Below are 21,768 nucleotides of genomic sequence, written 5' to 3' on the forward strand. Positions count from 1 at the left end.
TCTGGGTGGGTGAGTGCTGCATGTGGAATAGGGGCACTGGAGGTGCACAGGCTAGCCGTCCAGCTGAGCCCTGCACCACCTCCTCTCACAACACCTGTCCCAGCTGCAGAAGGTTTACGCAGGAATTTGGCACCGTCTCCTGCAGCAACACCATCAGCTTGAAGGTTTCTTTTGCATTAAGGTCACTAATTGTGCATGTTCCAGGAATCCTTCCTCAATGGCTGGATGTGCTGAGCCTGCTCCTGATAGCCCTCCTGCTAGAGGACACCATGCAGGAGCGACCCAATGAGTGTTACTACCCCATGGGCCCAGAGCTCCTCATACACCCTTTGGCGCAGGGCTTCACCTTCGCTATGCAGTGCCAAGAAATGAAGGAAATGCTTTTCAATGAGCTTCTGCCATGAATACGGCACTGTGCTGACTGGCACAGAATATTCCTGTTCACTTCTGAAGTCACAAGCAACCCCTTGCTGCAAAGGAGGGGCTACACAGCCATGCAAAATGCTCACAGCCAGACTTGTGAGAGAACACATTTTCAGGTGGTTTCTTTAGTTATGAACCCAAGCCTCAGATCACTGAGTTTCACAAGCCCAGAAAATCATTTTGGAGGTTTTTTACTACTTTTTGACTGGGTGACAGAGATTCCCCTGGCGTATTTACTACTGGCAGAGGGCACAGACAGATGAACATGTGGCCAGCGTTAAAGGAGGGAAGTATCTTGGTTCATCTGGCCTGCTGTAACTGTTTCATCGGCCGACCCCAATCCTGCAATAAGAGGAAGTTTATCTGAAACCACTTACCCCAGAATGCAGGGGTAAGTTAGTGCAGTTTAATGTCACTAAGGGATAGGCATAGGCAGACAAAACAGGTACAGCGGATCAGTGCATGTACTCATGAGTCTAGCCCCTCAAACTGCTTGTCTGTCTGCACCCTAAGCTTGAATGAAGTGGGAGGATAGTCTCATGCCATTTGATTTGGGATTCATGCCATCTGACTTGGGATAAGGAAATCTCCTTTGATTTGGGATAAGGAAATTAGTGGCAGAACCAGGAACTACACACAGGTTTGAATTTGGGAGATTTCCTTATCCCAAATGAAATGGCATGAGACTATCCTCCCTCTTCATTCAACCCTGTGTGTAGCTGCTGGTTCTGCCACTACTTTCCTTATCCCAAATCAAAGGAGATTTCCTTATCCCAAATCAAATGGCATGAGGCTATCCTCCCTCTTCATTCAAACCATTTCTTTATCTCTAATCAAATGGCATGAAACTATCCTCCCTCCTCATTCAGATCTGTGTGTAGTTCCTGGTTCTGCCACTGATTTCTTTGTGCGACCTATTTAGTCTCTCTGTACCTCAGTTGCCCAGCCAAAAAATAGGCATAATACTACCTCCTTCCTCCAAGCTCGTCTCTACCTGGTCCCATCAGACTGCAAGCTTTTCAGAACAAAGACTCTGTATTATGTCTATGCACATTGCCTAGTTCAATAGGGTTTTATCCCATATGATAACCGAGCTCTGCTATAATGTTCATAATACTTTTGCACCCCCCCACCCCCGCTCAATTGTCTTCATGTTATTGTAAAAAAAATCCCTGCCTGCCCCGTCCCCGCCCAGGGGAGACAGAGGCAAGCATGCAGGGTGCTCCAGAGCCGGTGGTTTTTCAGCGCGATGGCGACGGGAGTTGGGTTGATAAATATTTGACTCTTCCAGCCAATAGAAGACGCTAGTGTAAATATCAACAACGGCAGTACGACACACGAGAAGCTAGAAGCGGTGGCTAGAAAAGTGATTATATGGACTCCCGTTGGAGTGTAAATATTGACACGGCCGCGCTGACAGATGACTCAAGTACGTAGATGTAAAAAAAGACATTGATTCACTCTTCCCTCCATGTCCCCGGCTTCGCTTTCCGATGGAAACACCCCGCAAACTCTTGCCTCATCTGCCACCTCGGCACCTTGTCCTCGAACAGCTGCTCACGTGCTGCTTGGAGGCTCCAGAGCTATACAGGGACCACAGTGTAGCCTTCGGTCTCCTGCAGCACCCTGCAAAACACTGGGTGTGAATGACATAGTGCAGTGCCGTGATCAGTACAGGGTGTAGGTTGTAGCTGTGTTGGTAGCTGTGACATGTAGCTGTGACATAGGCTGGCAAGGCTCTTTGGGTGAATCTGATCTCTCTTATTAAACCAACTGATGTTTTTTTTCCAACGATGTAACTTGGTCTAATAAAAGAGATCAAATTCACCCGAAGAGTCTTGTCTGCCTATGTCCTTAGAGTAAAAGAAATATTTTTTTTCCAGTGATGTAAGTTGGTCTAATAAAAGAGATCAGATTCACCCAAAGAGCCTTGTTTGCCTATGTCCTTAGCATAAAAAAAATAATTTTTTTCTAATGTCTTCATTTGGTCTAATAAAAGAGATCAGATTCACCCAAAGAACTGTGATCGGTACAGAGCTCAGACTGCTGGGCCAGATCCTCACTGGAGGTAAATCCACCCAGCTTTCATGATTTTTACTCACTAAGGGGCTCACCCATCAAAGCAGAGCTTTGAAAAAAAAAATCAAATTTGCAGGGGGGTGGAGGGAAGGGTTATTCACAAGATATTTTACTCCCTGCAGGAGAAACAGGAAAGCAAAACAAGCCGGGGAAGCGGGCTGGCGAGTTCTGCGAGCCGGCTGCCGTTCCTCCATCCTCCTCTCCTCTTTGCCCTCCTGGAATTGCCTTGAAATAACTTAAATGAAGTTGAGCTGTTCTGAGGCTGTCAAGTTTGTAGAACCTCCTTTGCAATCAATTTAACCTCCTGGAATCATCTTTTCTGCTGCCGCAAATCGCTGAGTCAGTGATCGGCTGTCCAAGAACTGCCTGCAATGCTTTACTCGTCCTGGCATTACTAAAGAGTGGCTTAGGGAGCTCTTTCTTATACATAATTGCACATGGATAAGGCACCTTATCGCATCCCTCCATTTCTCTATTTTGGGGAGGGTGCTCTGTTTTAAAACGCCCTGTGCCTGTCGTTGAACGTACGGTGCACGTGAATGGGTGCAGTTTGCTTCAGGGTTGTCTGGAGCCATCTGTGGTTGTGCAGCACGCCCCGGGACACCGCTCTTTTACGCCGTCTTTTCTGTATTTGACACATGAAGCGTCCGGCAGCCATCTTATTCTCCGAGCTGCTGCAGATTGTTACCTAAAGGAGACCCACTCTGCCGTCTCTCCTTTTTGTTGCATCTTCTTCTTTCCCTTCATTTAAAGCAGATCGAGTAAAGGGGGCACGTTTTGTTCTTTGCGCCTGGGAACCTAGCTCTCAGGCCCGCGGCTTCCCCCTACTTTTCTGGTTGAAAATTATTTACCGCAGAAATAATCAATCACAAAGCAGGCACTTCAGGAAGAGGCGCTCACGCAAAAGGAAGGGAATTTTGTGGCCTTTTAGTTTCCCGTCATGAATAATCTTCGTGCCCCTCCTTCGTCTCACCTTGGGCCCTGCTGGTTGTCTTTTCAGGCTGAGAGCTGCGGTGAAGGGGACCTCTTCGTATTTGGTAGCTAGCCGGTCGAACTGCCAAACTTCAAGAGACTAGGATTTGGTTGCAGAAAGATTAGTTTGAGCAGGCTTTTAATTCTACATTGCTTCCAGGAAAGTTTTGTCCGTGGACCTGGCCTGAGGCCTGGCTTGAAGCTACGGGAAAACTAGAGGCAGGGGAGGACGAACAAAAAGAGCAGAGGGAGAGCAATGTCTCAGGTGTAATCCTGGCAGCAGTTTCACAGCATCTTGAAGCTTAAAAGAAGGGAGCCAAGCTGAAATGTGGGGAACGCATGGCGTGTTTGCACATAAAGGCTGGGGTACGTAACCTTCACCGACTTTGGATCAGGATCAGGCCCCGAGCGAGTCTGAAACAGCTTTGCAGAAATGAGGCGTTTTCAGAAGGCCGGAGGAAGGCTGGAGTTTGCTCTCTGTGGATCTGAAATTAGTGAAATAAAAGAAACAGGTTTCTGGTTTGCATCAGTAGCAGTGGCTCATGGCATCAACATTTAGCATCACGTCAGTACTGTGGCTCCTTGTCTCCAACACAGCTTTTTCCAGGGGACCATTTTGGTCCAAATTAAGCCACCATCTCTTCCCAACCGGGTTTAGCATTGCAGCAGGCTCCTGTCCTTCACTGTAACATAGGCACACCGCCCATAAGTATGCACATGCTGCCTACGGTCTGCCTCCATTGCTCTCTTCTGTCAACTCCTGCCCTCTATACTCTTCCAAATAACTCTGAAGACTTTGATAAGATTTCCCCCCTGGATAAGGGCTGCACAACCTGACCTCTCTCTTGGAAAGCTAACTACTTCTTCTTTTTTTTTTTTGAAAAAGAGAAGATATACATGCTGGGTATAACTAACCATTTTTCCCACACCTGCTTCTAAGTCCTGGGTGCAGAAAGCATCTGCTGAAGTTACTGTAATGCTTCTGCTGTAGACAGCTTTCTTCACTATCCACGTCACTTTGATAGGGTCTCTTCGGTACAATATTGTGCTGCAATGAACTAGATAGGCCATTTTTCTCTAAAGGGTCAACAAATGCTGTGCCTGTCCGCATTGTTTTGGGTGCAGTTATCTTCTTGCTGAGTCTGGGTGTGTAGGTTGTCTTCTGCTTTGTTAGACCTAGCGTTGGGTTTGTAAATGAGATGTGCACCTGCTAGTCTAAAAGTTACACGGGGGATCCAGGGCCAAGAGTGAGAGCAGAGGCAGAAGCCTCAGAGGCCCTTGAAAAGGTGAAGGAGTCTGTTGATGCTCCTAGTTAAAGGGGAAATGCACAGCTGATTTCTCCACTAGTGCATGGTGAGTGCAGGCATGCAGAGAAAGAGAGGACCGAGCCCACGCGAAGGGATAGAGAGTCTCCCCTTAGCAACCCTTCACATTGCAGGGCTCTGTGAGAAGAGCGGACGGGACGGGTGATGGAAGAGCTGCATTAAGCAGTTTCCCCCACCAAAAGGCTCTGCAGAAAAACCTCTCCTGGGGAGTTAATGCTGGCTAAGGGAGAATCACACCTCGGCTGCACGCTTTGGGACTCCCCTCCCTGGAGCGGAGCAGGGGGCCGCGAGCCGGTGGCAGCTCGGCATCCGGCCATGCGGCACTGCCCCGGCTGAGAAGGCGAGCTGGAAGGTCACCCCTTGCATCCCTGGCAAAAGCCCATTGGGGCTGGGAGCGTGCAGTCCTGACCTCCCCTGCCTTCTGGGGCCCTCCTCCTTCCTATCCCATTGCCCTCCAGACCCTCAGGGGAGCTGACTCGCAGGATGGGAGCGTGCAGGCCCGCACGCGCGCGGTGACGCAGCAGCGTGCAAACAGAACCGACGCAGGCGCGTGCCAGGATTGTTCCCTAAGAGAACTAGAAATATCTGATTTGTTTTTATTCTCTCTCTTTATCCAAGGGACGCTGGGGGCTCTGGGATCTGCTCTCTCTCCTCCGCAAGCGCTGGCTTGCAGAGCGATTGCGGTAGAACAGCTCTTCTAATCTCTGCAAATTAACTATTTCATAAGCCAAGGGTAGATGTATCATAATGCGAATGTAATGCACCAAATATTGCACCAGAGACTGCAGACAGAAGCACCGAGTGTTTCATTGAGTGCCGAATCCCTGACACCCAGGAATAAATGCCTATTCCAAGCTGCTTAAATATACAGAACAATTACACTCCAAGTGTCTTGAAGGGCTTTTTCTTAGTAAGGGCTGGTTTTTTCCTGCTTTTTTACATCTTTCACTAGGATCCTTTTATGTTGCAATATCTAAAAGACCATTCTGTGCTACTTATAATAAATTATAATTGCACAGCTTCATTATCACACCCGCATTAGTTCTGCTGACCTATAACTAAAATTGAATGGGCTCCGTCTCTAAAATGCCTCGTGTTTTTAAGAGAGGAAATCAGATAAAGCGAGGAGGTAGCAAGTCAGTTCCCCAGATGCTTCTATTCTTCTTTAGAGAAGCGCCCGCAATTATCTCCCAGAGTTGTTAATGAGAGTCACACGTGCTCAGGTCAGCAAGCAGACCACACTCCTTCTCCCACAATATTTATTCGAATTGTATAAATGTTTCCAAGGAAGAAAAGCCGAGAACTGATGGTGTTTCCCTGTGACCCAAACCCCTGCAACTTCAGAATAAATCTACTGATGGGACACCGCTGTGTTATTTTAATTGCTCCTTTCCTTACAGCAGCACAAAGTGGGTTTTTTGGTGGGGGCAGCTGTATGGGCTTTCCTCCTTCATCTCTTCCCCACTCCCACATCCCCCTGCCTGCCTGCTGTTGACTTCTTGTAGGTCATTTGAAGCAACAAAGGCGAGACAAGCAAACAGCAAAATTGCAAGATGCAAATGCCCTTCATTTCTGGCTTTGTGTCAAAAAATAATAAGTTGACAATAACCCTGCCAGAGTATGCAGCAAGGGTGACTGCATATTTCTTCTTGCCAGCGTGACAATATCACGGAGCTGGGTACGAGCATGGAGGAGAGACAGGGCTGCGCTCCTTCTGCGGCACGCTGCCTTATCTAGGCTTCGGAGGCTCCTCAGGAGGTTGGGAAAAGTAGAAATGATTCAACTGCAGCCATCGTAGTTCTTTCCCCTTAGTGTGAAATCTGATTTTCTTTTGGGGGATTGTGTTTGTTGGGTTTAAATACAATATTTTAGACAACAATCAATGAAATGCAACTCCTTAAAAAAAATCCTCCAGGAGATTCAGAGGAGAGAAAGAGAAAACTTAACATTGAAACTGGAAGGAGACCAGACCATTTGGTGCCATGGACAAGGTTGAGACTGGATCCCCCTGAAATTCAGCACCGCCACCTCCAGCTGTGTGAAAGCCATGAGCCAGGCCCTCTCTGTAGGCCCCACAAATCATAAAACTGGCTGAAAACTCATAAGATTGGTGTTTTTAAAAAACAAAGTGTTAAACAGAAGTCTTGGGTTTACTTTTTAGGCTGTACCAGCTTCTTTCCCAGACCCGAGGCAGAGCATTTTGTGCCTGGAAACTCATCTAACATCTCTCCGAACTATACAGATGGTCCAGTAGTCAGTATTACCCCCCAGCCCAAGTACCCTTGGAGTGCTTTTCCAGTAGCTTTCTGGTTTTGGAGCCTTCAGGGTAAAATTGGTTCATGGTTCCAGGCTTTACTTTTGCACTCAAAATGCTAGAAACTATTTGAGGGGCGCAGCTTGCTTAAAAAAATGTTTTCCAAGTATTTAAGTTGGTCTAATAAAAGATATCAGATTCGCCCAAAGAAACTATTTGAGAAATATATATTTTAAAAAGCTTCTGCAGGAACCGAGACCTGAAGGAGAAGAAACAAGCATCCCACGACTGGCAAGAAAAAGCAGGGAAGAGTCAGCAGTGCCAAGGAACTGGGGATCGAAACCCAGAGCTGCAAAGGGCTGCGCATCCTTCGGTACTGGTGAGGCTACGGAGACTGAGTGAGTGGTGCACACGCAGCAGCTGGCAGAACCGCACACAACTGAGCCCTGCGATCCTGGCCCTTATTGCAATGCCCAGCTACCCTCCACCTCGAACTCCAGAGCAGCTTGCAGTGACACTAGGCAAAGGCACCACAGTTGAACAGGGGTCAGACCCCCAGTTGAGTCACCAGGAGGGGCTTCTTTGATAGTCTTGGACTGGGTAAAGGGTAACAGTACCACATCACCCAACTGGCAACTCCTTCAGATCAGCAGAACTAGAGAAAGTCCCTGGCTGGGGACAAGGTAGGAAGGCAGAGCGATCCGGGAGAGACACCCCCACCAGTGCCTGTGCTGTATCTACCCACCCATTCATTTCACAGCCCCCAAATTCACCAGCAGGAACTTTTTTAGCATCTTCAAGAAAAGAGCTGGTGAGAATGAAATCACGGCTTGGATACACTGGGACAGGGTGGATCCGTATGGACTTTGCCGGGAGCAGATTCTTCGTAGGGCAATTGGGGATATTTTACTCCCTTCACAAATTCAGGTTTGCTGCAGTGTGAATTAGGACACGTCCACATGACAAAGGCCACACTGCAGTGCCTTGGCTGCTCTACCAGGTGCTACATCCCAAAATGGATGGGAAGCGGCTGCCTTAGTGTGGTGTAGATGAGCTTTACCTCTCCTATCTGATCCTTCCCTATAGCGTCTACAGTCTATACTGCATTTCATCTTTCCAAAGCCTCCTTCCCCCATGCATTCCCTTTCTTAAGGAAGGCTCGTTTCCCTCCTTTAATAAGTACATCTCTCTTCTTTTCTGTCTCCTGGCTCCTTTCCCTTACTGCTCTTCAAAACCCCACCCTGGCTCTCAAGTGCCTTTTAAAGCCTTATCGCCACGTTACCAGGATCGGATTCAACAGAACCGAGGCAGTTGCTCGAGCGCACCATGTTTCATTGTTATGCAGCCCACCTTCCCCCTTCCACTGCAATCCCTTCAGCAGCCACTTACGATTGCAAGGCCTGCCTGATGCCGTTAGGCTGGACACACCACTCTGAAGGCAAGTTCAGGGGTGGTCCCCGATCAATCATATTCAGCCCCATTTCACCTGCATTTCCCCAGCCTTGGTAGCCATCTCATGCAGAGGGAGCATGTAAGCAAAGCCTACCTAAAACACAGCACAAACCTGACTACATGTTTGGAACGACTGTCTCTGGGTCATGTCTTGCTATGCAAGATTGCACGAGCACATGTACACCGCTGTAGTTTTCAGACACAAATGTGCACACGTGTGTGCAAATGGCACTTGCACTGTTATTAGATGACAGGCATGCACGGGGGACTGCACTTTCAAATTGCATGTAAATGACCCTGCAATTCTGGGTGCATGCATGTGTTAGCATGCTTGTAAACTCAAGCATTGGCAGGACACAAGTACTCGTTCCTCAGCCCATGTGGCTCACAGGCCAGTCCCGAACCAGCCCGAAGGATGAGAGCAGCCAGAGCCCAGAATGGCTCTATTTTTTATTCCAATTTCCACTGCTCTCAGACCAAAAAAAAAAAAAAAAAAATCTGCAGGAAATGTAGGGAAAACTTCCCCTCCCCCCTCAACATTTCCTATGAAGAATAATTAGCATCTTTTTGCCAGCTTTATGCCCACCTTACCCAGACAGGGAACAGATAACAGCTCATGATTTATGTGATTAACCAGTACAGCAAGGAGGCCTGGCAAAATTACCAATAGTACAATCAAATGCACAATTTGAAATGCACTTTAGTGGTTAAATCCCCAAGTCAGAGGATTTTCTTTCTGATCCCGGGCTGGGGGACTTATGCAGCTAACCAACACAGTAATTGATTTTGGCAACGGATACAACACAAGTTTCCCAGCCTATGATAATATACGCTGTTTGCCTTTCATGCTGCGCTAGCTAATTATCTGACAGAGGAACAGGAACAATAACCCATGACTTACATAGCCTGGCAGCGCGGCACCGTAGCCTGGGACTATTCAGAAGTGGCAACTCATGGACGATCTGTCATTTTTCAAAACCACCTGTGCCTAAGGCCCCGCCAGGACCTACCCTGCTGGGAATGCCAGTGCAGCCGCATCGTTGATGAACAACGGGTGTGAGTCCTCCCGGCATAGGCCAGGTTGCACCATGTTATCAGTCCCATTGGCATAGCCAGCGCCTTCTCTGCAGACGAGCAAAGGAAGGATACTGAAGGGCCAGGAGTACAAGGCAGCCTCATTCGAGAAAGAGTAAGGCTTCCCATGCATAGCTAAAAGAAGTCTTTAGAAACTATTTTTCTATTTCCCGCTGCTGTTACTGTGCACAGTTTCTTCAGTGACCACATCCACAGGTAGAGTCCCATGGACTTTGGTGGGCTTTGAATCACACCCTGGGTGATGTCCTGCTTGTCTTGAAGGGCTGGAAACAATACAACTTGCTGGAGGGCTCTGCCGGTTCACCATCTGACAAAGCAGATTGAAGCAAGGAGAGCAGGACACGGTGTGAAAAGCCTTTTTCAAGGTGAGTCCTTTCTTCCTACCCCAAGCTGACTGATGTTAATTAGGCACAGCCTAATCTCTAAAGTACCTGCCTACCAAATTTAAGAGAGCTGCTATTCTGAAGCAGCTGTATGTATTTCCACAGAGCAGAGGAGTCAGCTCTTAGGAGACCGAGCACAAAAGGGATAGGGTTGCATTGCTACCTGTGGGAGAGTTTGAGTGTTAGGCGTCCCAAGAATAACATGGTCCCAGGACTTACTCAAAAGTATTTCCCAGTCTGTTAGAAGCAGGGATAGGAAAACTGTTTTGGGACAAAAGAGCCAAGGCTCAAGCTTCCATTTCTGAAAGAAAATTTGCACCCTCTCTCCAAGCACACTATTTTATGGATCTGAAAGAGTTTCTGTCCAGTACTGCAAGAAAAGAAGTCAACCAGCTGGGAGGGAGAAGGCTGTTTTGCCATGTGTCTGCCTGCAAAGGAAGGGGAAGAGCTGAAGATCTTGCAGAGAAGCCTGTTCCTGTGGTATCAAGGAGGAACGGGAGTTGTTCAAAATACTTTACATATATTGGATGCATACGAACCAAAGCTGGGACGCAGCAGTAGAGCCCCGGCTCTCCCTGGAAGTGTGTTTTCTATACCTAGAAAGAGGAATGAGCTGTGAAGTTTGGCTCAGGCTGTGATCTCAGTGGCTCAAGTTTTGTGTGGGCTGGGCCCTTCTCTGATCTGCACGGGACTCCGGCTCCGCTACAACCGAGGCCCTTTATCGCCAGCCAAGAGGAAATCACGGCAAGCAAACCTCCCAGCACAGAGCCGCGCTTCCAGAGTCCACGGCAGAGCCCATCCATCTCATCACTGTGCAATGAAAGGTTATTGTTCCCCTTCTCTTGGTTTGTACATCTCTGAAAAACATCAAAATACTACATGTCTGTCTGAGCAGAAGGAGGACAGCAGCCACTGATCTGCACCTCCGAAAAACAGCTGCAAAGCCAGGGGCCTGAGTAGGTGGAACCAGAGCTGCTGTTCTCCGGCGGGCGGGTGCTCTTGTCCCCCACGCACCAGCTTCGCAGACCACCAGTGGTTAGTGGGTGCACATAATGCATGACTTTTCCAAGCCTTATTCCAGCATCCGCACGGCAGAATCAAGGAGGATCTGTCCTGCCAGGCAGAGGTGGAGTGAGGGGGGACCGAGTGCACTGATATGATGGGGGCCATCTCGAGGTTGCAAGAGAAGCCCCTCCCAGAGCAAAATGCATGAGCTGATATTTTTGGATCTCCCCGGCTGGGTCTGTCATAGCTTCAGATCCTATATGGCATCCCTCTACTAATCAGCGGGTTATACCCGTTTGAGCTAGGAATAGCCATAAAGTGAAACGGGAAGCTGTAATAACCACCAGCTTCTCGCAGTCACTGGCTAAGCACTGGCAAAACCTCCATCCTCGACAGGAAAGAGAACAGAATCGATTCCACAGTGCAGAGACTTCCCCAGCCCCAAAACTGTCTCTGCAGTGTCAGCAGCTCATAATACATCCGTGGACACAATGAACAGCTCAGGAATGCCCTGCTGCTTGTGTAGTACTAAAGGGAGAGTAGAGAGGTTGTTAGAGCTATATAACATGCTACTCTCACCCCCTGCCACACAGGTCCTGGGCTTAAGAGATCTGTAACAGGAATGCTAGACTAAAAAAACCCCAAGTGATACATATATATAGTCCTTGAGTGGGGAAGCGTTTGCCCTGCAGCTTACATAGCTATCTGGGAACTGCACGATTAGTTAATATTTTATGCATAATGCATAAAATTATACCAAGTTTTCTGGGAATAATTAGCTGAATCTGTACCTCTAATGAACTGCGGGTTCAGCTACAAAAAATATGTCAGGGTACTCTAAGGAATAGTGATACACAAGCGCCTTTAAGCAAAGTTCACGTAACTCCTAAATTAACAGAACAGCCTCCCTAAAGTTGTAGTATTTACTAGTTATACACCAAGGCAAGCAGCCCCGTTCATCTTGCAAGGTTTGCTGGTACAAAAAGCAAAAATATAACTCCCGACTTGGTCTTAACCGCCCCACCCCTGGCAACGCTTTACAGCAAGTGTGTGTATTTGAGCGTACATCGGTTGTGCCTCCATGGCTGGTACGTGTATATGGCAGGTCAGGACAGGGTTAAGATATGCTCTTGGGTTAGTGAGAGCACATCAGGTTTGGTTAGAGATTTTTCCTTTCCTTTGAGCATCGTTAATCTAGAGCTGGATGGGAAATGACTTTTGCTCTTACAGTAAACGTTGATGGAAATGAAAAAAAAACAAAACCCCAAAGTTTTTTCTAAACGATTTTCAGGTTTGAGTTGAAAGCACCAAACCCTAAACTCTCCTAATTACTGGTCACGAATATCTTCTCACAAAAGTACTTTACATCCTGAAAGAAAGTATGTCTTATGCAGTAGAGCATTAACTGGCTGGTTACCGGAGAGGGCAGCAGGAGCCAGCTACCCCGATGAGCAGCCAGAAGCCATGCACGACCCCCTCTGCCCCAGTGTGCCCAGTGGGGTCATATGCACTGGAGCAAAGAGGCTTAAAACACTGCCGTATCTGAAGAGGGCACGTGTTGTTGCCAGGGAGGGTAAGTAAGTGCAAGGACAACCTAGCAAGGGATGAGATGGATTCTCTGCTTTTAAATCAAGATTGGATCTCTTCGAAAAGAGATGCTTTAGCTCAACCAGAAATTATGGGCTCGAAGCTGGAATTACTGAGTGAAATTCTCTGGCCTGTATTATGCAGCAGGTCAGGCTAGATGATCACATTTGTCCCTTTTGGCGTGAACATCTATCAGGGCTCCACATGCAGCGGCAGCTCACGGATGTAAATAGCTGCGCCAAACACTGGGGAATTAAACCCAATGTTTCCTGAAATCCAGGAGAAGCACAGCATCCGTGGCTCCTGCTCCAGGCCTGCCGCATCCGTCACCTGCCTTCTCCTGCAGGACCTGGCAGCAGCGTAAACGCCAGCTCTGGTGAGCAAGGCCTCACACCGCATGGTCCATGCGTCTGCATCAGGAAAGGGGAGCCCTATCCACTCTCTGGGCCAATTGCTCAATATTAGCCCTTACACCAGGGTACGAACCTGAGCACCACTTCTCTCTGCCAATATAACCTCTTGACTAATTAATCATCTCCTCCTGAAATGCAGATGTTTGAGGTGCCTCTCACAGGCATACATATAGCTCACAATATGTTATAATATCCAAGCATCTCACCATCTTCAGTATATCTATAGCATCCTTGTAAATCAGGAAGTGCTATGACATTTTGCCACAAGGAAGACTGAGGCACAAGGGGAGACTTGGCCTCTCAAGATCACCCAGGTCTGTGGTGGACTAATCCAGGGTCTTCTCAACACTATATGATAGTGCGTAACCACTGGGCACCATCCCTCCTCACGCAATGGCTGTGTGACAGTGCACCAGAGCCATATCCCTAGTTTGGCGGAGAGATGTACTTAATTTAATAAAGAGGTGCATTGGCACCAAGGGGATCTTGGAAGAACACTACATCCAATCTAAACTCCATGGAGAAGTTTAGGTAGCCACCTGGACCTCTTACCCAGCTGGGATGTTGGCTTGGGCACATGGGGTGAGGTTGCATTTGGCATCCCTGGATCTGGTTACCTCACACCTTTTTCTCCATCAAATACAAACTTTTACATCTAGACAGCGAGAGACAGGAGGAGCATTTCTCATCGATGCTGTATCAATACGATCATGGCAAAAAGCCTAGGGTCTCCGCATTTGCTGGCAGTATTTCCCCCTGCTCCAGTGTTATCCAGGTGACTACGGAGTTTCTCAACAGAGCGGGGCAGAGATGAGGTGCCTGCAATGACCGCAGTCCCCTTGCCAAGATGCAGCAGCCGGACTGCAGCTGGGGATAAAGGCTGCGTCACCAGAAAAGGAAATACCGCACCCCTGTTTTGGGAAATAACCAGGCAATGGGATTTCACAGGATGGGACTTCTATATTTTTTTCCCCCAGGAGACGGAGAAAAAGAAAGAGGTAAACGAGTCAAACCACTGCATGGGGCGAGCCATCTCTTCCGCAGAGAAGCCGGCTGAGCTCTGCTAGAGCACGTTGTTCATTTTCTCCATTAAAGTCCCAGCCAGGCCTGGGGACCCGCTGGGCTAGGCGCTGCGCATCTCGTCGGCCAGAGACTAACCCAGTGCCAAAGCCCTACAGCAGCCTGAGCAGAGATGCGGAGGGAAAGGAAGTTTTACTGTTTCCAGAGCACAGAGGGATCAGGTCACCGGCCCAAGGTCAAACAGAGCGAGTGTAGGACAGTGGTTCTCCATCCGCTTAGACTCAAGGCACCCCTCCAAAACTCATGTGAGTGGAGCAGCACCTCATTTCAAAAACAGCCTTATTTATTGCAGGGCTCACCTCCTTGCAGCGAAGGCAGGGAAACAGCCAGGCAGAGAAGAGTTTCTCTCCTTGCACCTCAAAACACCCTCAAAATGCATCAAAGGATCCTGTGCCCCAGAAACGTGATGGAAAATCACTGGTTTAGGAGCAGAGGTCTGGGAGGGGCCTCTGGATCCTTGAGTGAAGCTGCTGCAATTGCAGGCGGGGCTGTCCCACTGCCCCTTGCACTAGGTGAACAAGCTCCAGGATCCTAAAACGAATTTTTTCCTCTGCCTCGCTGACTGCCAGGTTGTTCCAGGACCCTGCGCTTGACAGTCAGCAAATGAACTCACATCTCCTGGGTCCCAACCTGATGCCTTGAAAGCATCAGACTTGCTCCAATGACTCTTAGGATGGTTAGGATGGAGACAGACCCCCGCAGACTCCCAGATCCGGAGCAAGTCCTGTAACCGGTGCTACGTAAAGAGAAGTGCACCTCTTTGCTAAGCAAGCAGAGATGTTTTCTAATCTATACTCCTGCTTACTTGATAAAACTTTCCTTTCCCGGCACTTAAGCTACCCCCCCCCCACTTCATGGAGGAAACCAGTTTGGAATTACCTTAAAATAATGTTTAATTAGAGAGGCTTGTTTGTCATAGTATGAGACTACCTTGACATTTGTCCATTTGGTTGTCTGAAGTGCAGTCAGAGCACTGATTGATCAGCCCTGCATTGACTAGGGTTCAGTACAAAAGTCTGCCGCCGTCACAGGCCAGCCCCAGCAAATTATCCATGACTTATGGGGAATATTTGCCAAAAAGAGGTGGGGAGGAAGGGAGGAAATATCCCCACTCTGCAGTATTTGGGCTTTGCATGGCTTATGCAGCAATAGATCTATGGATTCAAAGTTTCTGCTAGGAGCAATACCAAACTTTGGATGAGGAGTTTGCAGGGGCATGGTCCAATATGGTATCTCTCTACCTGCTATGGGAGGTTTCCCGTGAGAGGGGAAACATCCCCATTAGGCCTATCTGGTGCTGGAACAGTCTTGGTCAGACAGACCCCTGCTCGACATCGGGTGCTGGCACAAGTTTTGGTGCCAGGTCTGCCATTCAATGGTCTTGACCAGGTAGCACTAAATAAAAAAACCACCCCAGAAACTAAGGACAGAGTCATTCGCTGTGCGGATACTGCTCTGAGCAGTAGCTCACCAGCTATTCTTTTGCAAAGTTCTGGACCTCTCCCCACAGCAATAATTAATTAAAACTGAGGTGTAAGCCAAAACATCATTTGTAACAATACCTCCTTTTTGATTGCCTGGGACACTCCTTGGCAATGTGAACCCAGAGGACTCCTGGCATTATACGTTTTCTTTTGCCCATGTATTTCTGGTGTGTAAAAGACACTGCTTGTTTTCCCGTGTGAGCTCTGGTCGCTGGGCATAGGTTTTCGCTGTGCCTCAGCTGAAGGAACGCATACAGCCACCCCTGCTTTGGCTGCATCATCAGCCTGAAGGACAGCTGCGTCTCGAGGCTGGTTACCAGTCTGCAGCACACTCGAAATGGGCATCTCCAGCACCAGTTTCTTGCACCACACTCCTTCACTGAAACCTCTGCAGAATAGCAAGGGGTCTGACCCCCACGGTCCTCAGTAGGACGTGCTCAGTACTAGGCTCTACCCCACAAGAGGAAGGAGCTGAGTTGCACGTTGGGCTCAGCTCTCTAGTTCTGCATGGCTATATATAACATATATATTTATGGCATTACACAAATAACATCAATGGCAAAGATCTTGGCTGTCTCCTGCCCTGCGCTTCTGACCCCCCACCATGCACAGCTAGAAATGTGAAAGCCCCTATGGGCCAGAAACATTGCAAGCTACTGCCGGTTGCACTGCTCGGTCCCAGAGGCAAAAGCATGGCATTGCTCAGGAGCGCTTTCTTGCCTGTCCCATTGCACATTTATAGTCGTTGCTGCTGGAAACACTTGTTTGACACTGATCATCCCACCAACCAGGTGAACAGAGAGCTGGTGCCTCAAGGTAACCGTGCTATGAATTGCAGAGAGTGACTTTCCCTTTTAGACTACAGGCTAAAACATTACAAGAAAAACCAAAAGCAAGCGTCCAAGCGAGAGCACGGATGGTGGACCTCTCCACCGAGCAGGCTGCAGCAGCTTTGGGAACAAGATGGTTGCTGTATCTGCAAGCCACAATTTTCAGGGATTTAAAGACGTGCCCAGAAAACAAAGGATTCCTGGTGACGGGGTGAGAAGACTATACCCCACTATGTGCTCTGCGTTTCGTTCTCTTGTATCACGTTGGGCACAAAGCTTACAGGGCAATACTTGTTGCACTCTTATTACTCAAGCCATCTTTTTAGAGCCAAGAGGAATCTGAACACATGCTGTTATGTGGAAAGAGGCAAATTAATTTGATCGTCAAAAGGCCTTTTGATGCTGTCTCTGGGGCCTTGCAATGGCATTTTTCCGAATCACTGCATTGTAGAGACCTCAAAGGACAGCATTGCTCCAGCCGTCCCTGTACCATAGGCCAGCTCCACAGATTCAGAGGCTCTGCCTCTTGGCAAGGTAAAACTAGGTGCTGTGTGTCCAAAGCAAAAGCCGGGAGACTCTATTTTTCTGTCTGTCTGGGCAAATATGCTACTTGCTGAAGATGACCCCAGGACTCCTTAGATTTAATACACTGATACCAGAAGTCTAAAATATTAAATTTTCACTAGACAGCATGCTCCCTAAATAAGAAGACAAGGCAACCTGGTATGATACCAAGGCTACTGAAGTGCAGTGGCATACATATCCACTGCAGATAATTGACTTTAAGTGGAGAACTGCAAACGGGTAAGTATATTAACTTTATGTGCCTCTCTGACACTTAAAAAAAATTAGATTTTGGACTCTGTCATAGGTACAAAGGAAGACACAGGAAAAAGCTACACATGTCAGAAGGTGAGCACATTAAAGCAGACGATTATGACACCTGTCTGGTTGAGTTTAGCATGACAGAATTCAACAGTGAAAACTCAGCAAAGGGAAAGAGGCTGCACTTGAGAGTGAACAGCTTGCTGGGTGCCTTTCTGAAGCACTCCTCATTTTTTTAATTAGGTTATAACTCAATTACAGATGCAAAGCTCTTTAATCTTGACAAGTTTTCTGTAATCTTAATTTGATCTCATGTCAGGATGGGGCCTTCCTCTGATAACCAAGCCCTGCCAAGAGTTTAACTAGAATAATGGCTGATTAAAAGGGGTTAATAGATACACCTCAAACAGAAATAAATTAACAGGAGACTCTGTCTGTCAGTTAATGGGATCAGAAAGTATTTGTTTAGGTTATGAATGATTAATCTAACTCACTCAGCATTCCTCCAGTGCTAATTGCACTCAGCGCCCAGGTTTGTTTTTACAAGCTTAAAGTTGGTGCATGGAGGGGAGCCCTGTTCCTTGCATTATCCCAGGGAGAGTTACCTGTTGGTTCAACTGGCAGGCAATTTTCCTAATATATTGTGTCCCAAACTCCTGCTGAAATCAGTGGGTTTGTGGGCCAGTGTGTGACCCATCCCCCATTAGCAAAATAGCTGAACACGAGAAAAAAGGGGTCCACAATTAAAAATATTTGGTGGGTGGTTACAAGAATTACAATTGCAAAAGCCTGGAAGAGAAGGGACACCCCTAAAATCACTGACTGGTTTCAAAAAGTGTGGAAAGTTATGGGAATGGCAAAGTTGTCCTTTCAATTCACTGTTTGATGTGGGAGAAGGAATACAGATGCCTACTTGGACATTTGGTGGAATTTTTTTAGAATTTGGTTAAAAAAAAAAAAATCTTCTGCCTCCAAACCAGAAAGTTTGAGAAACCTTTTTGAATATTGGAAGACAATGCAAGTTCTATGGGCTTGCACTTGAGAAGAAATGCTGAATACATTTGAAATGTAAAAGCAGAGATCAGTAGACAATAGTGAGATTTGTATTAAGCAGAGTTCTGGGGGCAGGGGGAAAGACGGTGAATTATTATATAGACATGAAGAAACACAAAAGCACCGATGGAAGCATAAAGGAACTATCAGAGACTGAAAGGAAGAGGAGAAAACTTCCTTTCTTCTTTCCTGTGGCCATCGACTTGGGTTGAGAGACTACTGTTGATGGAAAATACATATTTTTCTGTATCTATATTTTTGGGGGTTGGATGTTTAAATGTTAAAATTTTTATTTGCTTAGTTGGATTTGGAAATAAATAAAGTCTAAAAGTATCCGTGGCGAGAAAAGCCAAATGATATCATTCAGTAAAGGTCAAATGCAAAATGCACAAAGGACCAACTCAAAGCTGCTTCAAATCTCACTTATACCCCCTTTTTTGAGACCCCGAGGGACAGTGAAGTGATGCCTTGGCTTTGGCTCTGACTTTGCAGTGGGGATGAATTATTTCGCTCTAACAGAATACATTTTTTTAAAAGGGCTCCGAGTTCTTCACAGAAGACCTTAAAAAAAGCAGTCAGAAAAAACCAGCACCATGCTGCAACTTGGTATGTAAAAATACAAAGTGTGGGGCCAACAGGGAAGGCATTAAAAAAAAACAACAAACTCTGGATGAGGAACAATAATTACCACAGATGCAAGGATAACTCCAGCTGCTGCTACCTTACTCAGAGGTGACCAAATTGTTCTTCTCTTTAAGCACTTGTCAGCATTTCGGTGCTCTATTATCTTCATCCCTAACAATACAAATTTGCTTCCTCAGCCGTCCTGTAAAATTTAGTAGCAAACAAGCAACTTTGAAACCAACCCATTGTTTTTATCATAGGCGCACCTCATATGTAGTCATTTCTAAATAACGTTCAGATAGATGCAGGCTATGAACTCAAGCACGTGCCGTTCAGGTCAACGGGACATGGCCATAGGCATGCTCTTAAGCAGCTGGTTGAATTCAGGACCGTGACCAACAAGATTAAAACCACCTATTGCTATAGCGGCACTCTTTAAAAACTGTCTTTTTAGTGCTGTATCTTTAGGAGTCAAACGATGGGCTCAGTTGTGCTAGGGTGCAACTGCGTTCAATTCACTGGCTCCGCTGGGATTGCTGCCAGTCAACTCTTTCTACATTTGAAGCCCAAGTGGCAAATGCTTTGATCACAGAGAGAAAGGATGAAGAACACGTTGAGGGAGCAACCTGTGGTCCTACTTCTCATCTTGGGCTTGGGAAGTTCAGCTTTCATTTCGCTGGCCTGCGCTGGGTGTGAAACACACGTTATTTCCATTGCGGCTGGGGAGATAGCGTTCTCTTTGTTATTTCCTTCACTCCACCAGCACACCAGTTTTTGCTCTTGAATTACTGTTCCCAAATTTCTGTTAACCAAGTCCACATAGGATGCCTGTCACTCTGAGCACCTCCTAAGGTCGCTGCTGAGAAGGCAGGTAGGAGCCGAAGTGAGCGGGAATTAGGCTTTTAAGTCACTTATGAGCATTTGAAACTTTTACTATAAATTGTTCGGTCCAATGATAGTAAGGAACAGAACAGAGCATGGATCAAGTGGGCTTCCTCTTCTTGTATTTTCCCAATAGTAAGTGAATGTGGGCATTCAGTGATACTTCTTTCATCTGCATGTTGTGCTGTTTGGTCACCGGTACCTTAGAGATGCCTTCTTGGACAACCATCAGTTCTTACTCCTTGGACATAGGGGAGGGAGGCTAGGAGACCAGGGTGAACTCACATATTGATAAGCCCTTTGTGATGGATGTATAAAACACCATGGCTATCTTTCAGTTAAGCCACCCAACTATAACAAAACCAAACCTTTATTTACAAGCATATATAATGATGTGCAGAATGACTACAACTTGGGAGGTTCCTACAGCTATATTTAGACTGGAAAATCTTGGCTTCTTCAGTGAAACAGCTTCAATTAATCCACTTGTTTTGGAGGATCAAAGAGATTCAAGGAGAGATGGAAAACACCTGGTCCGTGGCCCCGCCAATGCATAATTGTTCCCTTTTGAACGTCTACTAATTCTTTGTCCGCCTCAACCTTAACCTGTTCCAACACTTCCTGCTCCATAGAAGAGTAGGATTACTATTCTCTTTTCCTTCCTTGCCTAGAAAGGAAGATCATGGTTGTATTAGGTGCAAATTTTTTCATTTACAAAGGCAACATCCCCTGGGCTGTGGCTTGGAGTGGCTTTAGAGAGGGACGTGCAGAAGACGTATTCAAAAGTGAAGTCAACCCCAGGCGTGTAAGCGGGTTCTTATTTAAAATACTTGGGATGAATTTTAATGATCCAAAAGTCATCCTTATTTTAATCTCAAAATTCTGCCTGGTACCAAAATTACATGGCAGGAAACTGGATAGCATTTTACTATTCTCCATAAATAATGCCACTTTGTACAGCTCCTAGTGATTCCATTCATCACTGTATCATCTAGAAAGCCTGAGCTGAATGAAACCCTCTACAAGAAGATGAGGAGAAGCAGCCTGCCTTATGGATTATTTTACACTTACTGAAACCATTCATTTTCTCCGCTCGCATTCAAGAAATGTGAAAAATAAACCTTGCACTGGGAGGCGTGACTTCCATTTCTTGCCAACAATCAGTAGAATAAATTCCCTGCACTGCTAAGGGAGTTACCTAGAAATATTGGTTTTAATAATAAATTACTGGATTATTATCTTTCCAGCATGATGGTGTAGAACAACACACCCAGAGAGAGAAAAATAGAGCTTTAGAGGAGAAGGCAATGCAGAAACACAATGCAAGGATGATGAGGTGAGAGAAAATGATCTAGAGCTACAAGTGGCCAGGGCAAGGCCATCAAAGAAGGTTTTGTCATAATGATGGAGGACATGATTAGCATGAAAGGGGAGAGGTGGGGAGGGGCAAGAAGGATAGGTTCAAAGTATATGAGAGAGTTAGAGTGGAGGTCCGTGAGAGCAGATGCAGACCCTGGGGTGGTGAATCAATGCGTTCCTCCTGAGCAGGTTGTGAGAGCACAGGAAATGGGAAGGGAGTTGTGGCAGAGAACCTGCTAAAAGAGAGTTGTCTCTCAGCCTTCCAACCACTGGTTAGCTGGGCTGTCCAGTCCCCCAACACATGTTTATCCATTACCCAAATCAAATTTCAGCCCAGGTCTCTTGGGTACAAGGCTAATACATTAATCCATTGCACCGTCTGGCTTCCAAACTAGCCTGCTAGAGTTCCCTTGTATATGGCTGTGTATTTGTACATGCACTGAATTCTTATGAGCTACTTGCTAGTACATGGGGAAACACAAAGGGACCAAGGACCCAGAGCAACAGCCTCAGCACAAGATCTGAGGACAAGGGAATAATTAGTTAACACCTCTGGTAATTACGGTCTTTGAGTATCACGTAGACTGTTATGGATCTTATATCTGGAGGGATATCTGGGATGACAATTGGTGGGGGGCGTGCC

This window comes from Crocodylus porosus, unplaced genomic scaffold (assembly GCF_001723895.1).
Source record: "Crocodylus porosus isolate Cpor-Errol unplaced genomic scaffold, CroPor_comp1, whole genome shotgun sequence".
In the NCBI taxonomy this organism is placed as follows: domain Eukaryota; kingdom Metazoa; phylum Chordata; order Crocodylia; family Crocodylidae; genus Crocodylus; species Crocodylus porosus.